Source organism: Apodemus sylvaticus, chromosome 13 (assembly GCF_947179515.1).
Source record: "Apodemus sylvaticus chromosome 13, mApoSyl1.1, whole genome shotgun sequence".
Lineage (NCBI taxonomy): Eukaryota > Metazoa > Chordata > Mammalia > Rodentia > Muridae > Apodemus > Apodemus sylvaticus.
This window is the reverse complement of record NC_067484.1, coordinates 7131035-7149418: the sequence shown is the minus strand read 5'-3', so window position 1 is coordinate 7149418 and position 18384 is coordinate 7131035.

Genomic DNA, 18384 nt, shown 5'->3' with positions numbered 1-18384 from the left:
CTTTTCTCCCAATACTTTCTGGCTGGTGGTCCTAGAAAAGATAGTACAAATAACATTTCTATAAGACAAAATGGTCAAGAAATGATGATGAAAACAGGCTGTAATGGCTATTCCTGGTTGTCAACCTGACTATATCTGGAACGAACTACAATCCAGAATTGGAAGGCTCACCTGTGAGCCTAATCTGGAGGCTAGGAGATAGAAGTTTCTGACCTGGATCTCAGCGTGGAGATCTTGAGGCATAGTGGTTCTGAATCCCAGAGAGAGATCTTTGAGTTCAAGGTCATCTGGGATGAAGCAAGTCCCAGCTCCAGGCATGGTAGCACACATCTTTAATCTGGGCCACACCTTCTGCTGGAAACCTACATAAAGACCTTGGAAGAAGGAAGATTAGCTCAGTTCCCCTGCTTGCCTTGTAGGACTGAGCGACTTGTTAGATCCTTGGACACATTTACAACTGCTGCTGACCATTGTTGGGGAGTTGGACTACAGACTATAAGTCATCAACAAATTCCTTACTATATAGAGACTGCCCATAAGTTCTGTGACTCTAGAGAACCCTAATTAATACAGCTGGCCCAACATTTCCTTCTTATGTTTGAGTGTATGTAACAATACTCTGGCTCAAATCTTCATAAGCATTTCAAACTCTTACCCCCAGTTTATCAGTCCATTAAAAGACCAGTCTCTGAACACAACACACATATGGAAGGGAAAATGGACCTAGAATAGAGGATGATATCAAAGATGGCCCTGGGGCACAGTACTCATCAGGGCCATAAAGATAGAGAAGGATAAGATTCAGGGTGGAAAGGGAAGTGCCAAGCCTCCAAGAGACTTGATGTGCCAGGGTCTAGGGATACCGATGGGGGGGGGCACTCACTCAGAGGAGAAAGTGAGGGGGGCGAGGGGAAGAACTGTGGGAAGAGGTGGTGGGAGTGTGGCAGTGAGCAGGGTGTATAATGAATAAATAAAAAAAAATAAATAAATTAAATTTAAAAAGAAGATGCAGGTAACAGAGACTTGCACAGCAAAGTGTGAAAATAAACTGATAGAATATCAAGCTATAACTAAAGAATGAACAGCTCTGGCACCTTTCTGAAGTAAGGGCAGAATTTATAGAAATGGGAGAAGCCAGAGAAAAATTGTCCTAGAAAGAGACGGCCTCGTTAGCTGCAGCAACATTGAGTTCTCAACATGGGGAGCTGTGCTTGCTCCCAATGGACCAACAAACAGGATGGCGTTTCCTAAGCTTTGCCTTGGTGAAATAGAATTAGAATATCAACATTATTATAGTTTTGTCCACAATTTGTGGACAAAAATAAATATTACCATGATAGAGAAAATGTTAAACAAAAAACTACGGATAAAATACAACTATATAAAGTTAACAAATTATCCTAACCACAAGAGGTCAGTATTGTTTCAAAACAAAATTACCCTAAACCCCCTTGGGGGCAGGGTATAAGGTTCTTTTTAAAGAGATTTCCCTATAAATCAAAGGTTAGTCGCCAATGAGTTTGAATTTTTTTATAGTCTACTGAGTGACAGATGGCTACAGAATGTGAGAAATATCAAGTTGTTAAAAATTAACTTGTTAAAATACATATTTCCTGTTAAAAATGAACTTGGATCCTTCACATTCAAAAGCAGTGCGTTTCTATAATTAGGAAGAAATTTTTTTTTAATTTTATATAATATATAAAATAAGTTTATAAATTTGAAGGTATATATTTAAATAACTTTTGTATTTGTAGGTTAAAATACATAGGATATCAAATTAAATCTATATGTATATGTATGCATATGTATGCATGTATATGTATACGCATATATATGTATGTATGTGTATGTGTGTATATGTATGCATGTATATATGTGTGTATATATGAATGTATGTTTATGTATGTGTATGTATGTATGTGTATGTATGTGTGTGTATGTATGCATGTATATGTATGTATGCATGTAGAACGCAACTTGGAGCTCAGTATCAGAGGAAAATAGCAATGTGTCCTTAATTACTCTGCAGCGGAAGAAGTCAGACATACATGATACCTTTTGTTAAAAGTAGGAGAAGAAACAGTGCTGTGCAGGGACGAAGATGGAGATTAGTACTGGACAATGATTTTCATGCCTTCAAGCTAAGATTGGGAGAATTGAGAAGCCAAGAAATGACAAGGGGAGGAGAGGGAGGGAGGGGGTCAGTGTGAACACAGCAGAGGAAAGTTCCAGGTCAGGACAGCTTCCGGTCTGCAATGAGGAATCAGACCTGCTGCCCGGAATGCCTCCCCATTTGCCTCCTCTGTGAAGCATTCTAATAGTCATTCGTTTGCTGCCTCAGCCCTGGGGCTGATTTAAAGGAGTAAATAATTCCTACATATTTGATGATCTATAGTGATCCAGTTCCTGAAAGAGCAGGGCAAGCAGACCTGAGGAGGTTTCTCATGTTTAATAGTGATCTGAGGTTCATTCAGACCAAAAACAGCAAGTTAGGACCTCAGCCCCTAACAGCTAGAGGCAGCATGTCTGTGGCACAGTGAGTTAGCAGGAAAGAGAACTCTGTATGGCATCTTCGGTGCCTAGAGAAACAACAAAATGAGATTGGGGTTGTAGTTTCTGTGAACATTAAACATGGAAAACCTATTTAGGCTGCTGTGTAAGTGAACAGGTGGAGATGTATCAAGAGTGAGGATAGAAAAACTCACTGTAACTTAATGTTAATGGAGCTATCTGGGAAGAAGATGTCTAAGAAGAAGCAAAACCGGAAAACCCAAAGCTCGGATTGATGAGACCTGAGTTAGGGTGTGGTGTGGTGTGTGTGTGTGTGTGTGTGTGTGTTTGGTATGTATTTGTGTGTGCGTGTGCTATATATGTCCTGTGTTGTATGTATGTGTATTTATGGTATATGTATATGCTATCTGTACATGTGCTATGTATGCATGTGTATGTGGTATGTTATACAAGTTGTGTGTACATGTGTGCTGTATATGTTGTGTGCGTGTAGTATATGTGTTTGTGCTGTACATATGGTGTGTGTGTATGATATGTTCAGCAGTATGTATGTATGTGTGTGTGTGTGTATGTGTGTGTGTGTGTTTATTCATTCACTGCTGAAACCTAATTTTGACAAAAAACACTAACCTTTCCTCTTAAAAGGACAGCTATTAAACAATCACTATTTACACAGGAGTGTTAGTATAACAATATCATTATTGGTATATGCACACAAATAATGTCAAGGGAACACCATGAGTTTTTCATGATAATGGAAGTAAAACAATATTCAGCCAAATGCTTTTTAAATTAAAATTTAATAAAGAAAAGATTAAAAGATGATTATTCCCTTGATGTCCTGACTTTTATATCCATTGCTCAAAGTCTCTACAGACTATTCTTTTTTCTTTGAATTATTCATAGAAAAATGAGTACACTGGATCTAAAAACTTCACCTTATAAATCTATAAATTAGAGTCATACTTAATTTTGCATTGTCCAAGAACATGTTTAGTAACTTACACAGCATTGTAGGAAACCATCAGGAAAAATGACAGGCCTCTGATTCTGCTGCATCTCACTGGCTGTACAGAAACAAAAATGCTAGCAATGGGCACAAGGTTGAGTTTGGACTTCCAAATAAAATGGAGGTGAGCAAGCAGGTTGGTTTTTGCCTAGTAGAAGTGGATCATCAACTTTTGTGAGAAGAATCTAGAGTCAACAGATCTCAGGCTTCCCTGGTGCCTGGAGAAGACTATACACACAGGAGATTTGGAAATACATTGAGATCGTTGACTGTCACAATGAAAAAATGCTTGTCTTACAATGGCCACAACCTCCCTATGCAATCTTCTCTAAGTGCTGGGGCTCTGGGGGGCTGCACCATGTCTAGCTAGTAAACACAGTATTATCAGGTCTGTTCTCCAGTCTCTCCTCTGCATGGGTCTTAAAGAAAGTTCTGTCTCCATGACATCCTCTGTTCTGCACAACTACCCAAGAAGTCTCCAGTCTTCTCATTCATAATTGCTGTAGGAGCAAATCCACACAACTATGGAGTTCTTACAAAGAAAATAAATAGAATCCATAATACAATGCTATTATTATTATTTCCTTTTATGGTGCACTTCTTACATTCTTATATTTTTGGTTGTGAGTCTAGTCTTTAACAGCTGAGCCATCTCTCCAGTCCCACTTCTTACATAATTATGAACTGATCATCTGCATAGAGTAAATATTATACAATCATCATTTTATATTATATAATTATATATTATAATGTAGTATTATATTGTTGGTTGTAAAAAACAAAAAAAAAGGAGGGGAATACTAAAATTTCTGAAAATGTATTTTTAAAATCATGTCTACTTGAGGGAAGATGAGACGGCTCAATAGGTGAAAGTGCTTGCTCCTCAGGCAGGCCTGGCACGCTGAGTTTGACCCCTGGAACCCCCGAGGGTCGGGGGGGGCAGGGGCGGGGGGGGGAGAATGTGAGAACTAACTCCTGAAAGCTGTCGTTCCACCTCCATTATCTGCCTACATACAAGTTAACATATGCTCCATATTTGCTAAGGATAGAAACTGGAGTACAGAGTTTAAAATTCTATTAGCCTATACTGCCTATTGCATTGACTTTGGTGGCTATAGGAGAACTAATAGGGATAGTAGTCAAATAAATATGATGCATGTAAAATTAAAATTGTAGAGATTCTAAAAGATGACTATTCTTTTTAATTAGCACACTGAGGAATGCAAAATAATCTTCCAGTTCACTCGTATTTCTGTTATGCTTTTAAACTGCTATAGCACACAGGACATTCATCCCTGCTTCTACTTACTTTGTTACTGTAGCATCTCCTTTCCACTTGAAGTTGGAGGTCTCCAGGTGGCATCTCATATAAGTACAAGAATACATCTCCTTAAGTCCCCAAATAGTAATTTCCTTATCTCTGGTCCTTTACAGTCTCTGCTGCTTCCACAAGCTTCTTATCACCAGTGACACCACCATATATCCTGGTCAAAGCTGCAGAGCTCTGACCCTTGGCTTTGCATCAGCCACCATACTTGACTTCGCAGTGCTGGGATCTCAACATTCAAGGTCCACAATACACTGGGAGATAATCTTCTGTGTGGCAATGCAGAAAGAACCTGGATATACCATAAACAGAAAGAGAGAGACAGAGACAGAGAGACAGAGAGACAGAGAAGATGAAGAAGAAGAAGAAGAAGAAGAAGAAGAAGAAGAAGAAGAAGAAGAAGAAGAAGAAGAAGAAGAAGAAGAAGAAGAAGAGGAGGAGGAGGAGGAGGAGGAGGAGGAGGAGGAGGAGGAGGAGGAGGAGGACGAGGACGAGGACGAGGAGGACGAGGAGGAGGAGGAGGAGGAGGAGGACTAGACGACGAGGAGGAGGAGGAGGAAGAGAGAAGAGGAAGGGGAGGGGAGGAGAAAGGAGGGGTGGGAAAGGAGGAGGAAGAGGACCAGTGACAGCAGGAGGAGGAGAGACCTTTGCACTATATCGGTGGATAAAATCCCCAAATGCACGTTTTTGTCCTCAAAGCACCTTTCCCAGACTTTTGCACTGTGAGATTTTTCTGCTTTTTATGTCAAGACTTGAAAACCTTATCCTCTCAAGGGTAGATTGGAGATGTAGTTGGGGTCAGGAGAGGACCTGACATTAAGAAGGTGAAAGGACCGACTCACAGCTAGCAGCTCCTGGCAAACTTGTCTACTAATCTGAAGCTTTTCTATCAGACTTAATTGGACCCAGCTCCTTACCTCCCCTGTGTGTTCTAAAGACTTCTGCTCCTAGGGATGTTGGCTTCTATGTTGACCACATCTTAGATTCAAGCAAAATTTCACCCCTATAGATCACAGCCTCAGCCAGAATTCTCGATTAGTCCTGGAAAGAAAATGTGGCCTATTGAAAATGTCACAAAGTCCAAAGCTATTTCTGCCTAGTTGTTCAATACTCAGGCCTTACTTAATGCTCTAAGTGGAATGATGATGAGCGAATGTCTTCTTTATGCAGCTTGACAGCTACGAAAGGACTAGGAAACATTTACAACTTAGTGTTTGCTTAGGAGAGAGCACACCCTTTCAGCTCAGTCTGATTTCCTAAAATGTCAGGAGGGAAGGGAGAACTGAGGGAACATATACGAATGGCATTCGGATGTGGCCTTTGTGATACAGAGGCTGAAGAACTGAAGAAACAACCCTGCCAACCAGAATCAAGAAGTCCTGCTGCCCAGCAAAGTTACTGTGCTGCTCCGGTGAACACAGGAAAAAAAAAAAGGTCAATGCTAGTACACTTGTTTTGAAGTTTTGTAGTATTTTCATGGTCAAGTCAAAATTTTCTGGAAAAAATATTGTAATAAATAGTAATTGTGTTGACATTGCGTCACTTCAAGATTTCATGTTTTTGACACAGCAGTTATCAGGGTCTCAAACTGGAGTGTCAGCGCTGAATAGGATCTTTTGTAGATACATTATTCCACTCCCCTATGTTTTCATGTCCAATAAAATAAAAAATTCCAATATAAAAAAAGGAAAATGTCAAAAAGACAAACTACACAAGAACTCATTTTACCTGCAATGAAATGTGTGCGCTAGTCCTTCACATGTAAAATTACTGTTCAAATATTTAATTTCTATTTTCCATAAAATGATGAATCTCTAATGCTGTGCCCTCCTGACCCTCCTACATCCAACTGCTTTGTTATCATGTGAAAAAAATTCTCACTCCCTGAAGTCCATTCAGAAAGCATATAAATGAAGCCTTTTTTGTCAATGCTGACTTCCCCAGGGTGATCTTGTCTTCACACTCTACAGCAGTGTACATCGTCAGTCAGAGAGACTGCACATATTCTTCATTTATGTGGAAGTAGCAAATTCTGGGATAATATGTCAGAAAAAGAGTCAAGATGGGGTTTCTAATTGTAGATAACCCTCAGAAATCACAGCCTGGCTAATTATGAGTCAGACTTACTGCACTACACAATCACCATTACTTACTGGCTATAAGATGTAAACAAGACCATATTTTAACATAGGGAAACAAAAGAACTATATCTCAGTCTGGCAACTTCAGTGATATGGCTACAAATCAAAGAAGGCCCAAGCTTGGTATAAAACATCTTTTTCAAAATAATTTCTCTTTTTTTGGAAGCACTTTTAGAAAAGTTACAAAATTAGTGAAACATACAGCCTTTAAGTAGAATTTCAAAAAAACAATCTATCTTTGTAACTACTAGATTCATCATTCTCTGTCTTAATGTGGGTGTGCACTTTTGAACAGGAGAGAGCTGACTTACAGACATTGCCTCTCTACACTGGATACTTTGGTTTTTTTTCTAATTGCTGTATAATTTTCATTATTAGAAATTGTCACTTCCCAAGGACCAGCCTTGGCTCAAAGAGGTTTTCTGAGAGAAGAGGTGTCTGGGAGTAGCAAAACCAAATGACTAGAAGTCATATCATGGGTCCAAGCTGGTGCCCTGTGCTTGGCTGGAGACAGCTGTCCAGTCTGCGTTTTCTCTGTTCTGCTTTCTTTCTCTCTGTGATCTTCTTTCTCTGGTGATCTGAAAGTTCTCTATGTTCTGCTGAAGACAGTTCTCCAAGCAGTTCTCTCCTGCTATTCTAAAAATTCACTGGAGAGCTCATCTTCTGCAGACCATTCGCCTAGTCTTTTTATTATCCTTATCAATCCAGTCATTTACTTCAGGTTTTCTTTTGATTATCCTATAAATCTGCATCCCATCCTGTTACCTCAGCCTCTTAATTCTTAGAAGACAGCAAGCACACATTTTCTCATAACAATGCAAAAAAAAAAAAAAAGTTGGAGATCTTCCTGCCTCTGTTAAGCACAGATGCTAAACTAGCTAGGTGGAATCCCATTCTGAAATTACCATTTCTACCCCACCTGAGTCTGTACTCCCAGTGTCTCCAGTTGACCTTGAACTCAGGAATCTGCCTGCCTTTGTATCTTTCTGACAAGCTGACTCAATGGACAAAGGCCTTTGTTCCTTTATATTTGGGAAGTCCCTCATAATTCACATTGCATCCATATTTTTTTGCATAGTTGAGAATAATATATTTTCAAACTCACATTTCAAACTCATGTCTAAAAGAGTTCTCTTCCACAACCTTAAAGGCTGTCCTGAAGGTCTTAGCATTTACCATTTTGCTGAGACATTAGCCACACCTTTACCTCCTGGACGTATACTGTCTGATTATCATGGAGTCAATAACATTAACAGGGAGGCCATTCTTTAAAGGAGGAACATGAAAATATGTACATTATTATAAAACAAGCTTCATGCCCATAGCAGCCATTGACACTCATGAGTGCCCATGTCCTCTGGTCCTATCCCAGGAGCAGGCACCATGTTATTCTGTCCCCACCAAGGCCATGCCAGACCATGCAAGCACTGACATGCTAGTAATTCCTTTCCTGCAAACCTTAGACCAGTCTTTCTGACTGCCCTACTGATGGAAAAAGAAACCAAGATTTAAGGCTCATGAGTGATGCCACAAGGCTCTAAGATTCTTCCAAGGAACAACAAAGCACAAGAATCCACCACAGTCTTGGTCAAAATATCCCTGAGTATGTAGACCGTGGGTTCCTGCTGGTAGCATCTAAGTTGAAAAAGTGAGGGTAAAAGAGAATGTTGGGTCTGTGCCTTTTATTCCCTTTCTGTTTCCCTTTGAGCCAACTTAATGTAACTTAAAATCCTGTAATTACTTCATTAGACCCTCAAGGCATCCATGTGTTCTCAGAGACACAAAGTTATGGAAGATATAAACTCAATAACTTTTGTTAAGTTCAAATGCATCTGTGAACCAGTGTCAGTAAGTAATCAGTAACCAAGTAAAAATAAGATCTAGTTTATGAAAAGAACAATATGTACTGGGATAGACACCATAATGAGTGATTTTTAAACATATCTAATTTGTCTCTTATATGTGTAACGAATTTTCTTTATTCTATAACTGAGAAAACTGAGGGTCATCAGGTCAAGAAACTTCATAATATCCTACCATAACATTCTACCAATGAAATGCAGAGAGGGGGGGGGATGTGTGCCACATTCCTTAGAAACACTGTAGAGCAATGTTTTTAAGAAGAGACAGAGAAAGAGGAGGACTATTTAATGGAGGGTAAGAAGTCTTCCCAGTCCTCAAGCTGAAGACAGTATCAAAATGAAGACAGTATCAAGCTAAAGGGGTAAAGGTAGAAGACATAAATATTCAAGTGTACAAAACCAAGATTTTTTTATTGGATATTTTATTTATTTGTATTGCAAATGTTATCCCTTTCCCAATCCCCCCAGAAATCCCCTATCCTGCTTCTATGAGGGTGTGCCCCCAACCACCCACCCATTCCTACCTCCCTGCCCTCGAATACTCCTACACTGAGGCATCAAGCCTTCACAGGACCAAGGGCCTCTTATCCCACTGATGCCTGACCAGGCCATCCTCGGCTACATATATGGCTAGAGTCATGGGTCCCTCCATATGTACTCCTTGGTTTAGACCCTGGGAACTCTGTTTGATTGATAATATTGTTTTTCCTATGGGGTTGCAAATCCCTTTAGTCCTTTAGTTCTTTCTCTAACTCCTCCATTGGGAATCCTGTGATCAGTTCAATGGTTGGCCGCAAGCATTCACCTCTGTACTTGTCAGGCTCTGGCAGAGTCTCGCAGGAGATAGCTATATCAGGCTCCTGTCAGCATGCACTTCTTGGCATCCACAATAGTGTCTGTGTTTGGTGACAGTATATGGGATGGATCCCCAGATAAAGCAGTCTCTGGATGACCTTTCCTTCAGTCTCTGATCCACACTTTATCTCCTTATTTGCTCCCATGAGTATTTTGTTACTCCTTCTAAGAAGGACTGGAGGACCCACACTTTGTTCTCCCTTCTTGAGCTTCATGTGGTCTTTGAATTGTATTTTGGGTATTCCCGGCTTTTGGGCTAATATCCACTTATCAGGAAGCACACACCATGTGTGTTCTTTTGTGATTTAAAACCAAGATGTTAAACAATAAAGATATGACCCAAATTCTTACTTGGAGAGATTCAATACTACATCAGAGTCTCATTCTCTCTCTCTCTCTCTCTCTCTCTCTCTCTCTCTCTCTCTCTCTCTCTCTCTCTCTCTCTCCCTTCATCTTTTTCTCTCTCTCAGTTTTGTTTCCCTTTAGGTTATCAAGACAGAGTCTCTCTGTGTAGTTTTGACTGTCCTGGAACTCACTCTGTAGCTGGCCTTGTACTCACAGAGATCTTCCTGCCTCTACCTCCTGAGTTCTGGGATTAAAGATGTGCCACCACAGCCCAGCTATCATCAGGGTTTTTCTAAACAATCTGTGAAAATTCAATAACACTCGTAGAAAAGTAAAAGTCCATGTAGCTAAGAGTCCTCTGAAGACAAGACACTCAGAGAGCCACCTGTTTCTGCCTCCCAACTGCTGAGATTAAAGGCTCCTCCTCTCAGCTTGCAACGTCTCTTCTGCTGTAGAATTTTCTGTTTTGTTTCCTGGACTTGCTGGAACTCTCAACCAAAATACTATAATCAATACTCATCTTAGAAGTAACTTATCTTTGTTTTTTTGCCATTATTATTTAACAGCTATTATTTATTGTTTTCATATGCCTTGGAAAGAAAAGAACTGCATCATGATTATAGCTACCTACCTGTTTGCGGTTATCATTAACTTTAGCAACAGGCTCTTATAAAAAACAGGGTGATGCATTTTCATTATCTCAGAACATGAATTGTTTAAACATGGTGCTACCAAAGTCATAAACTCTATTCACCAAAAGAGAAGGGCTTCCTGTACTAACACAGGCATGGTTCTCAGGTACCTGACCCACATCTGAATCTCCTTTTGAAGTCAGATAAACCCTGTACTAATGCTTACTTCACCTACAACAGTCATTTATGACCTTTGGATGCTAAGAAACTTTTAAAACTGCATTCCTTTGGGAACCTAGAAATACTTTTATACCTCAACAAATTCACTTACTGAACTAGTGTTAGCTATGGCGGTTCTTGAACCCTCTTCCGAATTGTGGTGGGGTAAGCAGATGAAAGATTACATTCTGGTATGTGAAGACTTGTCTTGTAGGTATGGCAGAAATTCAGATGAAGAAAGGGGAGCCTCTCTACAGGCTCCATGTGCACAGCCCACATGTCTGCAATAGGACATCTCCATTTAGACTTCATAACATAAAATCCTGTGTAAGCGACAATGCCATTTATAATCTCTACCAGATGGCCAGGACAGTCGTGGAGGTGGATGTGTAGAGAAAACATCCTTCTTGGCACTCATTACTCCCCAGTTCTTTGTGTGCAGCACCCAACATTTCTGAGAGTTTACTCTAGGAATGCAGCAAGCCCTGGTCTCCATTTACACAACAACTGCTACTCATTCACTATCCAGAAATGTCTTCTTCCAAAGGGAAGTAATGAAAATACTGCTGCTGGCAAAAAAAAAGAATCTGCCTGTTCATTGCCAGAAATGCCCAGAGAAAAAGAACTTAGGAAGCAAATCAGTATTTCCCTTACTACATCACCAATGAGGCATGCTGATGCCCTCTTAAAAGAATGATTTTAGTACCCCATAGTGGCTAGTACCCACAGACATGCAAGCAAAGTTTAGACACCTGGAATGTTCCATCTAAGTTCAGAACTTAGGCTAGGAAAACAACTGCCTCTTCATTTTGATATCTCCCATACAATGACAACACATACATACACACACACACATACACACACATACACACACACACACACACACATATGTATATATATATATATATATATATTAAAACAGTTACATAGAAACACAAACTTGCTGAGCAAGCATCTTTGAATATATTCAGTGTTTTGAAACAGTGACCATGTAAAATTTGAAAGAGTCATCTGTCTACCTGGTGGAAAATTAGCTATTAATTTTTAAAAGTTAACTCAGCAGATATCCTGGAAGTCTATAATTATTCACCATTTTATATGAGGAATATAAAGGCCCAGGGATGCAATATCTAAAAATGAAGACAAAAGCAAACAAAACCAAACAGATATCAGGTTATATGATGGTTAATTCTGGGTGTCAGTTTGACTATGTAGGGCTACATAGAAGCTCTGTAGATCATGCTTTTGAATATGTCTGTGAAGGGGATTGTGGAAACAATTGGCACATGAACCATGTGAGCTATACCAACCAATAGTTTCAGCATTAAGATTAAATAAATAACCAAAATAACATGTCAGCACATGCACACTTGACTTTTTTGGTATGTTTTGGTTTTGTTGGGTGTTTTGCTTTTTGGCATTGCTATCATTATCATCCATGGACAGTGGACTAAACTTTTAAATATGGACTGTTACCAGGGACTATCTAGAACCTACAGGTCTAAAGGCTTAGACTGGAGTTTCATGAGTCCCTCATGTTTTGAACTTTTTGAAGCGAAGTTATTGACTTCCCAGCTCTCTAGACTGCAAACAGTGATTATCACACACTTATATCCCTACTTATCACACACATATATGCATGCACACACATAAATACACACACACACATGCACAAACATGATTTGTGGTCTACTGGTTCACCTTCTTTGGAGAACTTAACATGGAATATGACAGAGAAAGAGAAATTACCAGTAAATTGGGTTACAATACGTCAAAAAAACATTGAAAGAAATCATTCAAGTAAAATATCTATATAGTTGAATATTTCTCAGTGAACTACTTTCTTATTTTCCTGCATAAATATAAATATAAAAGAGAGTAATAACATGACAAGCAATAAAGATTCTGTGTGGATTTAGCAAAACCTTATTCTTTGCTATTCAAACATGAATGGAGATTAATAAGAAGATTGCTTGTAGGTAATGGAGTCAGAAATTAAGATTTGCTTAAATTATACAGAAAGTCTGGCTCTGTAGAAAGACCATAAGAATTGAATGATAATTTCACTAGAGACATTTTCTGGAGACTCCAAGACTACCCCCACAGATGTGAAAAATCTAAACTGTACCATTGTAACACAATTTAGTTCCTCAAAATGGATGTCCTAACACTGGCTGCTTTTCTGACTGAGCTTGGACTGATACAACTCCTTTACTGTTTACTGTATTTAATGTGAAGGAATGAATTAATGTCTTGCATATGTATACAAGCTAGGGATACAACTGGTATATTTAAGTGGTTTTAAATTTTTTCCTTCAATTTTGTTTATCTAACTATGAGTAAAGATATAAAATCTTCTTGCTGAGCCAAATAAAAACTAAAAATTTGAATTTTTTTTTAATGATTCTCAAATTCTGAATGGGGGATTTTGTTACTGAGGGAGGACCACATTTGGTTCTTAAATAAGGCTGTCTAAGTTCATAGATGCCTCTCTCTAATAGAACGCTTTCTCAGACAAAGAATAAAATGAAGGCTAGCAGAAAGGATAGGTGGGCTTCTACTGATGCTGAACTAAAATACTATAGTGTTGAGAGTCAGTGGGCCCAGCAGAAGGAACAGAGAAGCGGGTCCCTCACACATCACATATCGAGCTGGTTCTCATTTGCACTGAAGGAAAAGCTGCAGGATGCAGATATGAGGCAGGACACAGCTAATCACACAGAATCACAACTTTGCCTTTCAGCTTTCAGTCAGCTGCCCTGCGGGGTCATTGTTAATCCAACAGTCACAGCCCTAGTCTGCTCTTCTGTTTCATTTAAAAATAAGCAGGGACAAGTAGTTTGAGAACTGCTTGCCAAAAGACAATCATTTGAAAATCTAAGATTGTTTTTAAATCTGCTTCTCTCCTCAACTCCTTGCCTATCCCAACACAATCTTAATAAAGTTATAGGCTTCTTAGCTGTTATTTAAAGAGAATGTCTGTCTGTCTGTCTGTCTGTCTGTCTGTCTCTCTCTCTCTCTCTCACACACACACACACACACGAGAGAGAGAGAGAGAGAGAGACAGAGACAGAGACAGAGACAGAGACAGAGAGACAGAGACAGAGAGAGACAGAGAGAGAGAGACACAGAGAGAGAGAGAGAGACAGAGAGAGAGAGACACAGAGAGAGAGAGACACACACACACACACACACAGAGAGAGAGAGAGAGAGAGAGAGAGAGAGACCTTTAATTATTCAAGTAGTATTTCTTGAATACTCTGGTATCCTGAACACCTTTCAACTGACACTGGGCTTCACTCAATGCTTCTGTATCTCAGGTTACTCAAGAGTAAAGCCAGGATACAATGGCACATCCCTATAATACTGCTATGCTGATTATATGGGCTAATTTCTAAGGTGCTTCCAACAGGGTCTAGCATATGGTGTATTATAGCTCCTTTTGTGAGCCTGTGAAGCTGGCACAGACTTCACTGAGCAGCTGGTGTTACCAAGACAATTAAGTAAGAAATAGGAGGCAGAGTCCTGAGTAAGCCAGTAGGAGAAAGCTTGGAGGAAGGAGGGAGGGGGCTTCTCATGCTGACCCTAATTAAACCGGCCTGCCTGCTGGGGATCATCCTTCCTGTAATCCACGGGGAAGATGCCAAGATGCAAGCTTGATTGTGAACAAAGCACTCAGCTCTTCCTGGAAAGGGGGATGCCAGTATCTTACACACTGCATTGTTGTGTTATTCGAAAGATTTTGGTCTTAAAGAATCTTTTCATTGAATTCTTTTTTCAAAACTATATCCAGATCACAGTTTCCACTCCCCTAACTCCTACCAGACCTTTCCCACATCTCCACCCACCCAACTCCACACCTTTCCCTTCTATCTCTAAAAAGCAGGCAGGCAAACAAGCAAACAACAGAATGTTTTAAAAATAAAGGTAAAACAGAAAAATTTTCAGCTTTCATGTTGTTTTTTAGGCCTCGGGCTCCAGAGATAATTCTACAAATTTTAAATGCACTTAGAAGTCATATTTAAGATGAATACTAGTAAACGTAGTGATAGTATCCTCTGATTAAATGTTCTTTAAAAATCTATCCATTGTCAACATCACACTGTTTTAAAATGTAGCTTTTATGAACGACTCAGCCTCATAAGGTCAAAAGGTCAGGAGGTAATTGCTACTGAAAGACAGCTTTTTAAAAACAGTTCCCAAGAGAAAGGGCAAGCTACACATTCGAGGCCACAGGTCAAGACCCAGTCTATTTTGGTGGCAATAGTGGATTTAGAAGGAACAGGAGCCATTATTTGAGATCCTGCAGGAAAGGCAAAATAAAGTTTGATGTGGTGAGTCATCTGAGTGGACACAGGGATTCCAGGATGCACTGTTGGTATCAGGTACTTGGCTCTAGATTCTTAGGGCAGAGGATTGCTGACTTGTGCTGTGCCTATCCCAGAAAGTAAGTCAGGTTCAGAGGTAGGTTCCTGGTGAGCTCCTAAAGAGATACTAATGCTGAAAGGATTCCTGTCATCCATCTGGATTCCAGAATCAGAACCAAGAATGTGTAAAAAAAAAAAAAAAAAAAAGTGAAGGAGAGCAACACTGAAAAAGCGTGGACCTAAACGCTTTTCCTGCATTGAGAACAGAGTCCTGGGGTGGCCCTGAGCAGCCTGTGGGCAGGCAGGCGAAGAATCCTTCTTCAGAGAAACATGTCCATCTTTTCAACACTTTTTATAAAGGGGTTTGTGTGTGTGTGTGTGTGTGTGTGTGTGTGTGTGTGTGTGTGTGTGTGTTTGTGTGTTACAATTACTCCTAATGTTTATTGTGCGCTGATTAAATATTTCACTTCAGAAATGGAAGTGTATGTTTTTCCATAGACTTGTGCCAACCTCTATATGCAACTGGAAAAGGAATTGGAGGATTAATGGTTCATTGCTCTTCAGTACTTTTCCAGGACAGCATGCATTGGCTATGCCCTCCCACACTTGGCAGATCTCTGAAAAGAACCAATGATCTTTGCTTAAAAATAAGGAAGTAAGTCATAGTGCCTGCTGACCAAGAGTTACTAGATCTGACTCCAAAGGAAGAAATAATAATAATACAAATGAATAGTTGGCAAACAAGTAAAGTCAAAAAATAAGAGAAAGGAAAGTATCATATGACACCACAAGAAGAGTCTTGCACTTTATCAGAAAATATATGTGTGGACAGACAAGGACCTTCATGCTCCTCAAGATTATTGCATATATAACTTAAGGCATGAAGCAAGGGGTATTTTACATTGTGTCTTATCTAATAATTAAATGTGGAATATAGTACTGACTCCCTTGACTATGCAATCTTTCCAGTACAGAGCACAGATATTCAGATATTAATAAATAACAGAGCTAACAAAGAGGCTTTGTTTCTTCAACATAATTTCTCAAAGAAATGTATGTACAAAAGAAAATACGATTTGCTGGTGGGAGCATTAATCTTGTTTAAGCAAGACCAATGTAGAATGCATGTTAGCAAAACTGGAAGGAGAAGGAAATGAGCAAAGAAGACGACTAACAGTGACATTTAGCCTGGCCAGTGGGTGGTCAGTCATGAGAAAGAAAGGCAGGGAAGGGCAATAATAAAGGAGAGAGAGAGTGATCCCCACTCCTCCTCGGCAGGTGTAAATGTCACCAAGCCCTGCAGACATGAGCCCCATGTTTTCTTTCTTTAAAGACTCTACAGCTAAACAGATTGACTCTGTAGAAGCATCCAGCTATTGGAGGCTGACTATGAAATTATATCTATTCTCCTGCAGGGAAATTGTTAGATATGTATGTTCAAAACATTAGTATTGAACTTCTACTTAAGCACAAATGACTTAATCACTTAAGTAGTAACAGATACAAATAATTCTAGCTTTTAAGGAGTTTACTATTTAGTAGAGAAAACAGCAAATGAAAAACATTATAGAACAAGCCCCTCTGGAAAAACATTAAAAAGTTAAAAAAAATGGAGGAAAATACTCATCTTGTTTTATTTTTTATATATGACATGTGCTTGCCTGTGTGTGATAGATATATGGGCACCTTAAGAGGTGAGATGTTATCCTTCATTATCCCCTGGAGTTAAAGGCAGCTATGAGAAGCAACCCAACACAGGTGATGGGAATCAAACTCAGATTGTCTAGAGTAACTACAAGTACTATTAACCACTGAGCATCTCTCCAGTCCCAGAAACAAAAATATTCTTACCAATGAGCTTTTGCCAAAGGCAAGATGTAGACTCTGATGACACAATTAACCTGATGATGCTGTTGTGGCACCAATACCTTGGTGATACCCAATAACTCACTGATCAGACCTAAGGTCTGATCAACAAAAAAGGAAATTATGCCTCATGCCGGAAACCTGGCCAACCAGGTCTAGTGAAGCCATATATATGGGAAGAGAAACTGCAACTGCCTTTAATAAGCCAGCATAAATCCTAATTACATTCTAAATACACACAGATAAACGTAGTCCTTGACTCTCACCAAAGAAAGGTCTCTTTTTAACAGAGGTGGTTGGAGTAGCTTTTCCTCCCGTTGTATGAATGTGTCTCTGTATGTTCAATTGTTAATTCTGTAACTGCAGAGAAAAGAATGCTGGCAGGATTCTGGTATTGTCACTTCTATGGTTATATTTTGTAAATATCCTTCGTTCCTCACTAGCCTAAAGGCAGTCTAGAGTTGTATCAGAGATTCTGGTTGGTTGTAATGAAGATCTGATGGCCAAGAACTGGGCAGGAAGTAGAGGGCCAAACTTCCAGGCAGAAAGAAGGATGCTGGGAGAAGAAGCTAGGAGACAGAGGGGAGAAGACAAGGGTTACAGTGGATAGAAAAGTAAAGAGCTAGTTATGTGGTGGGTTGTGACCAAGAAAGGCTGGTTAAAAAGAAGAGCTAGCTAGGAAATTGCCCAAGCAAAAGGCCTAAGCTTTAAACAATATAAAATCCTCTGTGTCATTATTTATACTGCTGGTGAGTTCTAGAAAGGCCTGTTGTGTTTGGTACCTCAAGGAGTCTTTTAATACAGTTTAAAGCTGAAGCCTTTTGCTTGGACAGTCTCTGGGCTATTCTGACTAACTAACTAGCCTAACACTGCCATGTGGCTCGTTCTATACCTTTTTCTGTTCTCCTGTAGTCCGTCTGTTCCTTCCATGTCTGCTCTAAATCTCCTGTGCCTACTTCTCCCAAAACCCCTCTCTCTGCACAGAAGTTCCTTTATTCACTTCCTGCCCCACTATTGGCCATCAGATCTTTATTACAACCAATCAGAGCTTCTGATACAATTCTAGATTGCCTTGAGGCAAGTTCCAAAAGATATTTACAAAATATAAAGCCAGTGATGGGCCATAGAAATACCAATATCTTGCCAGCATTTAGCAATCTGCTAATACAGAATTAAAAATTGAAAATATAGCATGTAATAAGGATACATGCTCCACTATGTTCATAGCAGCCCTATTTATAATAGCC